Source organism: Gymnoscopelus braueri (assembly GCF_963280865.1).
Source record: "Gymnoscopelus braueri genome assembly, chromosome: 2".
In the NCBI taxonomy this organism is placed as follows: Eukaryota; Metazoa; Chordata; class Actinopteri; order Myctophiformes; family Myctophidae; genus Gymnoscopelus; species Gymnoscopelus braueri.
In genome coordinates this window covers 17,298,308-17,310,040 of record NC_137604.1, presented here as the reverse complement: position 1 = coordinate 17,310,040, position 11,733 = coordinate 17,298,308, and positions in this window count along the sequence as shown.

The window sequence follows — 11,733 nt, the reverse complement described above, 5'->3', positions numbered from 1 at the left end:
TTATTTTAATCGATTATCTAACCATGTCTATAACCAGGAGCAATTTATACCAGGTTTAGCTCATTTTACTCCCATATGAGCAGTGTGGTACAAACTGCAAGTGGCAAATGCGGCAAACAAATGGGTGTTGGGGTACTGTTACCCCAAATACAGGCATCAGACGTTAAAATATCCTCTCAAAAAGTGTTTTATTGGAAAGATTGACCCACACAACTCAAGAATAGACACCAAATATGTTGGATAACTCCGCATAAACCCTCCAATATTTAACACCTTTTGACCAAGACCGTACCGCTTTAAAACCTCAAAACGTTGCATTTGGCCTTGAAAAAAGTGTTCCCACTAAATCCATGAAGCACACCTTTAATATATGATAGGGTATTAGGACCAATAAAAACGATATCACATTACTATTGCAATTTCTTTGGGGTTGGGCCTTTTTTTGTGGCTTTTTGGCCTATAAAGTACTTCTGCTTTGTCATGAGATGAGTCAGTGCAGGACTGCTGGCTGCCCTACAGCATGGAAGTCACAGTGCGGACACACACACTGGACAGTGTGTTGGTGCTGCTCATGATGATGATGAAACTGTGTCATGCATGCTGTCACCCAACCAATAACCATGTGGCTGAAGAAAAAGGAGAAGGTTAGGATTTCATCTGTCTCTTTTCACCCAGTGGTTAGATTCACCAAATCAGCGGTGGTGTAAAGTAACTAAGTACATTTACTCAAGTACTGTACACTTTTACTTTACTGGAGTATTTCCAATTGTCTATACTTTTACTTCTACTCCACTACATGTCAGAGGCAAATATTGTACTTTTACTCCACTACAATTATTTGAAAACTTTAGTTACTTTGCAGGTATTAATTATTACATTATATAACACACATCAACCACTTTAGCCCTATTTTATATCTAGGCTATTTGAAAATAGCCGATCTACAAGCTCACAACGCTGTGAGCTTGTAGATCTGCTATTTTCAAACATTTTAGTACTTTTACTTTTGGTCCTTTAAGTACATTTGGATACGAATACTTTTGTACTTTTACTCAAGTCAATTTTGAACTCTGGACTTTTACTTGTAACAGAGTACTTCTACATTGCAGTGTTGATACTTTTACTTAAGTAAAACATTTGAGTAATTTTTTGTCCACTGCAAATCAGTCTATATTTTAGTGATTGTTGAAATCTCCGAACAGTATCCATCCAAATAAATCCAGGAAGTAGGCCTATTGCATGTGTACAATGCCCTTCAGACATTGACCTCGTTCAATTAATAGTTCCTTTGAAAAGGATGACAGTGTGTTGGTGCTGCTCATAATGATGATGAAACTGTGTCATTCTGTCACCCAATCAACAACCATGTGGCTGAAGAAATAGAAGAAGGAGAATGGTTTCATTTGGCTAATATCAGAATAAATGGCATGAACCCTACTGGTCCAGAGGTTCTCAAGCTTTTCCATGACAATTGGACCAGGAGAGTAACTAAGTAGGCAACATTCAATGAAGTTGTAGGCCTACTGTACTTAAGTACAATTCTTATTTATTTGTGATACTGTAAACTTCAAGGACCCCCAAATAGCCATAGCCCCTGTGCCTCTGGCACATATTGTGAAGTGGCTTTAAAAGAAAGAAAGAAAGAAAGAAAGAAAGAAAGAAAGGGACATTATGTCCATTGAAAGTGGTTAAACTGGCACAATAGTCTTATTAAATTTGAATTAAAAAAAAATAAGAAAATAATATTAATATATATATTTTTTAATGCATCTCAAATGTCCTCTCCCTTCTAATCCCCCCTACCCTGCCGGATCCACTTGCGCAACAGTGTGAATAGTCACTCACGTCACATGAGTAGTAGTAGCCTACAACCAAGGAAGGTAACTTGGATACCAGGCAAACATCAACACCCAACTACACAACATGCTATCTAACATTCTTAGCAATTTTGTGGATATTCTGGACAAGCAAACAGCATAATCTGGATAACATCTGCATTACGTGTAACGAGTCGACTAATGAGAATGGTCTGTAAAATAAGATCACATTGTACACGGATATCAGACTTGTAGACTTGTGTGTAACACAAGCTGTGTTGTTCAAACACGCATCAATGAATTATTTTTAAGATTCTGCAAAGCAATACTTATTGCCATAACAACCAGAAATAGCTGGGGAATCGAGTCAAAATACAGATATAAATGTAACTATGACCTTGAAATTGATTACCAACTGGAATAGTGCAGTTTATTCATTTATTTGACCACTAGATGGCAGCGTTGGCACTAAAAATGCCACAGGTGCAACCTTCCCGCTCGCCCCAAAACACAGTCGCCCCGGGGAAAATCCAGCGACCTCGGACCTTACCTTATCCTCTCAGTAAAACAAAGAATACAAGAACCGCTGGGGGCGAGCGGTCTGCGAAACAAATGGGGGCGCGCGTGTTTTGGGGCGAGTTTACCGGTGATACACCACAGAGTGCTTGTAGCCTACCAGTATCTACACACAACCGCTAGGATTAAAGGAAAAAAGGAAAGGCCACTCACCTGTATACGAAACGTTGACATTTTAGTTTCTCTCTTTTTACTTTTAAGTGGAATAGATTCACCAAATCAGGTTGTATTTTAAGGCTATTTGAAATCTCCGAATGCTAACAGTATCCATCCAAATAACTGCAGGAGGATGTGTACAATGCATAGGTAATGCCCTATTTTTAACTCTATGGTAATGCCCTTCAGACATTGACCTCATTAAATTAATTCCTTTGAAACAGCTTACAGTTTAAACGCACTGTTTCCGTATCCGCTATACTCTCATGGTTTTAAAAAATCGCTTTAACTAAAAGTAAAGACAGAGGGACAGGACAGGTGAAAAAGCAGTCTTGCACATAAGAAAAACATAAATAGGCTATAATAAGTACATTTACCCAAGTAGCCTACTGTAGGCTATTTAAGTAAATTGTTTAGGTATTTTTACTTCCATTTTCAGTACTTTTACTTCTACTCCACTACTCAAAGAGGCACATTTTGTACTTTTACTCCACTAAAATTATTTGAAAACTTTAGTTACTAGTTACTTTGTAGATTTGGATTATTACAAAACATACAGTAACCACTTCAGCCTACATATATTTCGGCCATTTGAAAATAGCAGATCTACAAGCTCAATGCATCAAGCTGTAGATCGGCTATTTTCCAAAGCTTTCGTTGTACATTTTGAACTTGTGAAACCTCCCGGGACATATTCTGCACAATGAGTACTTTTACTTTTGGTACTTTTAAGTACATTTTGAATACAGGACTTCTACTTAATTGTATTTCTACACTGCAGTATTGATACTTTTACTTAAGTAAAACATTTCATTACTTTTTTCCACCACCGTTGACGTCACTGTGCTGCAATGCCATGCCTGCCACTGATTGGACCTGCAGGTGTAACTTCTGACAATAAGTCGATGACAAGCAAAGTTCAACAAACCGCAAGTATTATTTTGTGTTTTGTAATGTAAATGTTTAATAATATTGTAGCTATAATATACAGATACCTGCCAATCTGATAGTGTTTCTGTTGACATGTTTGAAACGAACTTGTTTATGTTTTGATGCCAGAGCAGCGCCATGACAGGTAATTAAATGGACCGTTTGGGAGTTTTATGGACATAAAGTTGCCAGTATTTGTCCCTTGTCATATTTTATTAGACGTTAGGGTGTTTAGGATGGTACAGGATTTAACCTTTTACTCTAGGTTTTAATGGGAAGTAGGAGGGTAGGCCTACCGTTTGTGTATATTAGCTATATTATCCCAAACCCCAGCAACCATAAATGGCAGATCATCAAGCTCACAATTTAATAGGTCTACATATTGCATTGCTACATTTTTGGCCAAGAGATTTAGTGTAGACAGGGAAGTTCAGATACAACTGGAGTCCTTCTAGAGTGGTTAACAACCTGTATTATGTTTATGAGCAGTTTGAACTTGTAAGATGTGTCATTGACTGATTCCCTCCCCAAAATAAGTGTGTCCTGTTCAATAAGGCACACATCTTTTAGTTTCCAAATAAGGGACAATTCTGTATTTCAAGGGACAGTTGGCCCTACTGTACCTACACATGATGTGACCATGTGCGTGTGAATGCCACCAAAGTTGCAGACAGGCCTGTGGCCCAGGCCTGCCCTAGAGCTTATCATTATGTCTGCATTTATCCCAACATTACATTCTGTTCTTGCCAATGTGCCACAGTATTTGACAGGTACTGTTTAACCCTAGGAAATGAAAAGGCTCAGACTGAGGTGTGTGCGTGTGTGTGTGTGGTGTGTGCACATGCGGCGCTCGTGTGGGTTCTTCGCCAAAAGCGTAGACTGTACTGTACTGTATCTCATAGGCTCCGCATTGCTCTGACTTGACAGTTTGACTTTAGGCATGCATGTGCAGCCTTGTGTGTGTGTGTGTGTGTGTGTGTGTGTGTGTGTGTGTGTGTGTGTGTGTGAGAGAGAGAGAGTGTGAGGCGTGTGAGTCCAGTGTGAATAAGTGTCCTTGGAATGGTTGGGTGCAGTCTTGGTGTTATATAAGACAATCTGCATCACTCTGCCTGGGATTAAATAAGGACTTGGTTCTTCTCCTTGCTGTGTGTGCATGGCTTGTTAAATCAGCAGGGGAAATCAAGTTGGTAACGGCCAGGACAGAGGAAGGCTAAAGCGGGCTATTGGATTGTATTGCAAAGTCCTGTCTGAACATGTACTGTAGGCCATTTGGCCTCATTAGGCAGTACATTGCAGACAAACACGGTTCAGACAGACAGACAAACAAACAGGGTTCGAACAAGGGTTCTGGGTTCTTAGAGGTCCAGATTCATACCCTTGATGTCAGAAAATTTGTCTCTTTTTATTGGACCATGTGTCTTTTCACAAGACAAGGTCCTGATCTAAATGTTAATATGCAGCCTGTTTTTGTGGCTTTATCTATAAAAGTTCCACTTTGGCTGACAGTTGAGCTGTACTACATTGTTCAAGTTTGTTTCCACTCTCCGTGTGTGTGTGTGTGTGTGTGTGTGTGTGTGTGTTGTTCCAATCCTCTGTCCAGGCTTGTACTGTTAAGTATGCAGCCATTATCCATAGGTGGGGTTTAACAGAACAACTTGACTACTTACCCACCCAACTGTAAATCTCATCACAACAATAATTAACTTAACAGTCAGATTCAGTTGAATCATGACAGTTCAAACCAGTTCAGCTCATCATTAACTGGCATTAAGGATGTGAACACAAAGAGTAGGCCTAGATGGGAGTGGACATTCATTCCTAATCTGTAAGTCTCATTCGAAACAGGCAATACTATCTTTCTATATGCCAGCCTAACAATACATTTATTTGTTGGCTAAACCTTTTTACTGTTCAGTTTTTTATTTGTCTTTTGCTTAGGAATAATTTAACCTGTCTAATAAAAAAAACACTGAAATGGGCAGGGATGCATTTGACCCTTTGGCTGAAAAACATCATATTTGTGAATAGTTGAGACTTTGTTTGGAGCAAAGTTGTACATTGGTGGAAGCAAAATTAAGTTATTCTGTTGAATTTATTTACAGGTAAACAAAAAAATATATATATTGATATTTTAGGGAGTGTTGAAACCTTATAATTGTGATATTCCAGACTCTTCTCCAGCATCAGGCAGTCCTCCGATATACAGTAGTATAACACAGTCCCATAAAAAGACGTTGTTGCACATACCGTACAAAATGTACACCATTTTATTACCCTTGCTTGTAAATCACTGTCCAGAGTTGAAGGGACGTGTTTTAAATCTCTTTAAGCAGTGCTGGTTAGTTGTCATTTTCCTTGTGGCTGATTGTCTCCCTCTACTGTGGTTTAGGGGATTGGATACTTTTGTCTTAGAACGTTACCTCCATCACGGTCAGTTACTGCCTGACTTCAGAAGGAGCAGATCCCTTTGGTTCTCACTTTCAACTATACAGCTCTAAGAGTAGACTAAAAAGTGTGCCTTTGTCTACAAAGTAATTTGTATCATAAATAAACTACGATAATATCAGCAGAATACATTTGAGACCTAGTTTTAGTTTCCAGACAGAATGTTTCATACTTAAAGATACTGGAGGTCCTATATCCCTCAAGTCTCCTGCCCTCGTGAAGTGGCTATTGTAATATCTTTTGGGCTAGTAATAATTGCTGTAAATGCTGGATGCTGTATACTAGATGCTGCGAGGAGACTCACACAAACGTGTCCTTCCCCAAGATTAAATAAAGCTTATTCAGGGATGGGGTTACTCAGGAGAGGAAAACGGTTCAGGTCAAATTGTTTTAGGAGAAAAGGTTTGTAAGTCATTATCAACTGATAATGATTGAAGACTGCTTTAAGCTTATACCACCAGTGTTTGTGTGGTAGGCTAGATTACTTGTGGTCGATTGTTCCTGCAAATGAAATGTGACTGTTTATTAACCACTTAGACCCTCTATACTTAGTCAAATAGACCTGAGTTGGTACTGTATTTGTGTGCTCTTTTTCCCCTTTAGCTCTCTACACCAAATCTCTTTGCCAAAAATAGCCGATCTACAAGCTCACAACGCATAGCAACGAATGTTCCCCCCCAGCATAGGGATGCTAGTGCTCAAGTGGTTAAAGTCTTGTTCAGCTGGCTTTTATTAGGGATTACAGAAAGCCTAGATCCTTTCTCACATGTGATTTTTGTTTGAAGATTTTCAAGTGATGGAAAGGGGGCCCATGGAGACTGCATTTGCACACAGGGCCCATACATTTAGCTACACACCCTGTCCCTACCTCCTACAATGTTTTGAATGAATCTGTGTGTGTACTATAACATAGCTATTTGGATATCTGGCTGAACACATTTAAGACGCTCCACTCGAAATCTCAAGTGGAATGCATTCATGAATAGGGTGACGCCCCCTTCTCCTCTCCCACTGCGTGTACACATGCACGCACACGCACACACACACACACGCACACACATACACACACACACACTACCTCAAATCACCGCCTATTTGCAATGTGTCCAACTCTAGTGGGAATATAGATGCTATTAGCCTTACATTAACCACGATCCACGATGCAACTAATGGTTGGGCTCAATCTTTACTCACGGGGGATCGGAAATTACTATTGTAGGTGGTCTCACGTGTGTGTGTGTCATGCTGTTTGCACGAGTCTTTGTATGTTACTAGAAAGTCATTTATATTACTGCCCACCCAGACAGTCAGGAATGTACAGTAGGCCTGTTCCTTGTTGCTTTACTTTTTATCTTTCTTTTGAAAACAATGTTGAACCATAAGGTTAACACTTGATATCGAGGAACTATGAAATATGTAGCCCATATCATCCACACGTCCAGCCTTTCTGTCTTATGTCCTGTGTGTTGACTACATCACTGGCTCCATCGCTCTCTCCTTGGTTATTGTATCAAAACTTTAAATTGAGTTCAGCTGTCTTCTTCAGTATTTCTCTTTGTCTTTCTTAGTCGTTTAATTCCTGCAGTACTAAATATCCCTTAGTTCATAGTGTAATCTTGTGTAGTGGCTTCCAACCTGAAGCTGAAGGTCACGAAACACAAAGATTTTAGGAGGCGAGTCACATATAATCGTTATCTATAATATGTACAGTATGTATACGTACGTAGGCTACGTACGTATGTACAGTATATACACATACAAATAAAAATAATTTACTTGCCGCCTCTAGGCTTCCACCAATTGACCAATTCAAATAACTTGCAATAAGTGCAATCCGGAACCTATTTTATTGGCTAAAACATTATTTTAACCAATCTGTAGTAGAATTTGTTAATACAATACTACTTGTACTGCACAAATGCAGTGGTTGGAGTTGGTCTCCTTACTCTACCATAGACCAATTATTTGTTTACCAACATTGAGACTGGATGCACAAGTGATTGTTTCATGCAATCAATTCTCAACCTGTTGTTTCGGGGTGCGCTGGTTTCAGCACACCCCAACCCCCTCTTGTGTGTTGGCTAGTGAGGCGCGTCCTAGCGAGACCTGACAGAATGGGTTTCATTGCGCACATACTGGTTGCACGCCTACTGGTTCTTATCAGTGTGATGTCGTCTGTTAAAGGGCAAGACCACTTTGGTAGAGGTTTGGGTTGTGTAGAGTTACCTTGCCATGATGTAACTCCAAAGGTGGGCAAGAAATCTAAAATAATTGCTCCATTGATTAGAAATTGATAATTCAAAATATGCTCCTCATTGACTTACATTGTATGGGTAAAACAGCTCTCAAAGTCACTATTTTAGCACATAAACAAACACAAACAAAGTTGATTCAGACAATATAGAACATCACCGAACCCAGTACTGTTTGTTTTTTTAATAAAAATGTTAACTTCCTGTTGATTTTGCTATTTTTATTAAGAAGAAAACGCGGACTGGATCTGTGGATCCGGATCCGGATCTTCAAATAGTAAAATCAACGGGAAGTTGACATTTTTATTAAATAAATAAACAGTACTGGGTTTGGTGATGCTCTATATTGTCTGAATTAGCTTTGATTGTGTTCGTTTACGTGCTAAAATAGTGACTTTGAGAGCTGTTTCAGTGTACAATGTAAGTCAATGAGGAGCATATTTTGAATTATCAATTTCTAATCAATGGAGCAATTATTTTTGATTTCTTGTCCACCTTGGAGTTACATCATGGCAAGGTAAATACACAACACGAACCTCTACCAAAGTGGTCTTGCCCTTTAAGGGGTCTATTGAGACATTTAGACCCTGGTGTCAGGAAGGACACCTACTGGTTGACAAGTGGTACTGCCCGAAGCTCATACACAATGGCCCAGTTCCAATGTCCCCCCTAAACCCTCAAGCCCTGAAGGCTCACAGATTTAAGTGATGTCGGCTGGTAAGTGCTTGAGGGTGAGAGGCTGCAAGGGCTCCAAATGGTATAAAAGGAATGGGACAGCACTTTAGGCAAGTCCTTCATTCATGACACTTCACACTTTTACACTTTTAAACTTTACTGTCGTTATTTACAGCCAGTGCTTTAAGGCTGTGATTGTTTATTATTATTCTACTTAGGTTATTCTGTTCATTTTAATTTGTGTTTAAATTAGGGTTTGTCTATATTCAATTTAAATTGTATTTCCATATTCTGTATATATGTTTACGTTGCTCATCTCTTATCTCTTGTCCCTCGTTTTAACTAAATATATCTCCTCCATTGTGTCTCTCTTTCAGAACAGTGAGAAAGAACTGCTGTTTGTTGACATTCTAACGGCGATGCATGACTAATTTACATACTTGACGTTGGGAGGATTCCCCATATTTAACATTACAGCGCTTTGAATTGTGGGAAATTCCCTTAGGCAAAGTCTGCATCGATGCTGACTTAAAGAAAGTGAGCATAAAGGGCTCTGCCAGAGCCCTCACTGACTTAACATTCTCAAATGGGACAGCCCTCAAGCCCTCACGGACTTCCCATGCGTCTATGTCAGTGAGTCTAGAGGGTGACATTGGAACTGGGCCATTCTCGCTGGGCTAAACTTGATTGCTTCTTGTATGAGCGGTAGACATTTCTTCTCTCATGCAGCTAAGAATAACAGAACTTGAAAAGTCACTTCATTCCAGGCATTATAAATGAAACAGAGTTTCAACAGTAGGCATCAGTTAATTTTCATGGGTGCAAACTCATAAGGATGACAACTGCTGTTTTAGTCTGAAAACATGCGGCTATAGTCGAGTTGTCGTGAGGTGAAAAAAAGGAAACAATCTTTCAAAATGAGCAGATCTACAAGCTCACACCACACCACATTCGCAATACGTGAGCTTCTTTATAAGCTATTTTAAAAATTATTTAGAAAATCTTTGTGGTTATGCACATTCACATTTGTGGAAAAACTTTGCTCTTTTCCAACAGTCCTTGTGTCTGAGAGAAGCTGTAGGAGAGCTGTTTATCAGACAGCTGCCTAAACACACTTCCAAAGGTCAGTCCATGTCACGCACGCATGGTCGCACACACGCACGCACGCACATGTCTTTTTTCAGACAAGTCTTGATAAGAATATCTATTTTAGTTTGGTGGTTTCTGGAGCTCCAGAGGGATGTGTGGCAAAGAATAGATTAGATGTTATTCTATTGGCACCGCCACCAATTATAATCAGTCATGGGTTATATGACTTTGAACTCAATGAATACAATTCTGATTAAGCAACAACAACAACAACAACAACAAAAAACTGTTGTTTTCACAGCAGCATTTCAACAGTTCTTAGAAATGCTTCCTTTATGGATTGTTGGTTACTTGGGTTAAAGGTTTATTTATTTATGGACCAGTGTTCAATAATCTTTATTATTTAATTTATGATTGGATCCAGTGCCTAAGCAGCACACTGGAGTCTTGCAAACAAAAGAAGACAAATAGGAAAATCCCAGTTATATACTCTTAATTAATGACAGTTTTAACTACTCACATATATATGTACAGTACTGTATATGTGTTTGTGTTTATTGCTGTCATTGGTAGCCTTACTAGCCTATATATTTAGTGTTTATAGATATCGATTTGCCTAAGTTATAGCTTTACAATCGTCTGTTAAAAATAAACGGTTGTGAAAAAGAAAATAATGATTGGGTTAGTCACGCACTTCACTCAATATCCATGTCATTGGTTACAAAAGACACTCGGTCACGCACACCTACATGTGCATGTCAGCATTAGCTCTCTCTCTCTCTCTCTCTCTCTCTCTACCCATCACTTTGTCTCACAGATAGATATCCCTCTGCTTACTATCATTGGTCTTTCCTTGTTAGGAATACCGTGACATACACACATTATCTCCTTGTCCTTCTTGTCATTTTCACGACAGCTAGAAGACAGGCAGATAAATGAGTGTATGGGCTATCACATCCACTCTGTTTCCTCTCTGTCAGCCTTATCCGCTGAGTAAACATTTCCTGCACATGACACTGTGTAAAGTGTGTGTACATTGGGTGGGAGGGCCCGTTGAGGGTCATTTATGTGTGTGTATGTGTATAGGACTGCAGCTATCGATTATTTTCTCTTAGCAATTATTCGATCGACTACTTACATTTTTTTTTCCGATTTTTTAAAATAATATATCATCGAATCGGCTTGAAAAAAATCTAATAGATTTTTTTAAATAATAGGCTAAATCAATTAGTCTGATTAACCACTTAAGCTCCATTTTATGCTTTGTCGTACAACGTGTCGCCCAAAAAATATGTATTCGCTGATCTACAAGCTCACAATACATCACGATGCAAAGGGTTGTGACCTTGAAGATTGGTTATATCCGGTATTTTCGAAACTTTATTATTTTATATAGATTCTCATAATTGATTAATCGTTCAGGGCAATTCACTGTTGCACCCCTATATGAGTTTGTGTGTGTTGGTGTGCGTGTTTGCATTCAAAAAGATTTTCTTTTGACTTGAGAGTCTTGGCTCTCTCTGCCTCACCCAGTTGACTCTGCATAAAGAGCTCAGTAGAACGTTGAACACTGTAAGCTTGCCTTGTAAAAACACTGCACCGCCTCTTTGATGTAGATGAGAAGTTAATCAGATTATTGCACAGTTGAATGAAATCTCTGTGCACTGCCAATGTGAGCGTACCGGAGCGAAGGCTTTTCATCTGGGATTTGTAATTGTTTGGTTACAGGTTATAGCCCACACACACATTTATTGTGGATGTTTATTGCTTCATCTCAGAGATTAGCCAACCCA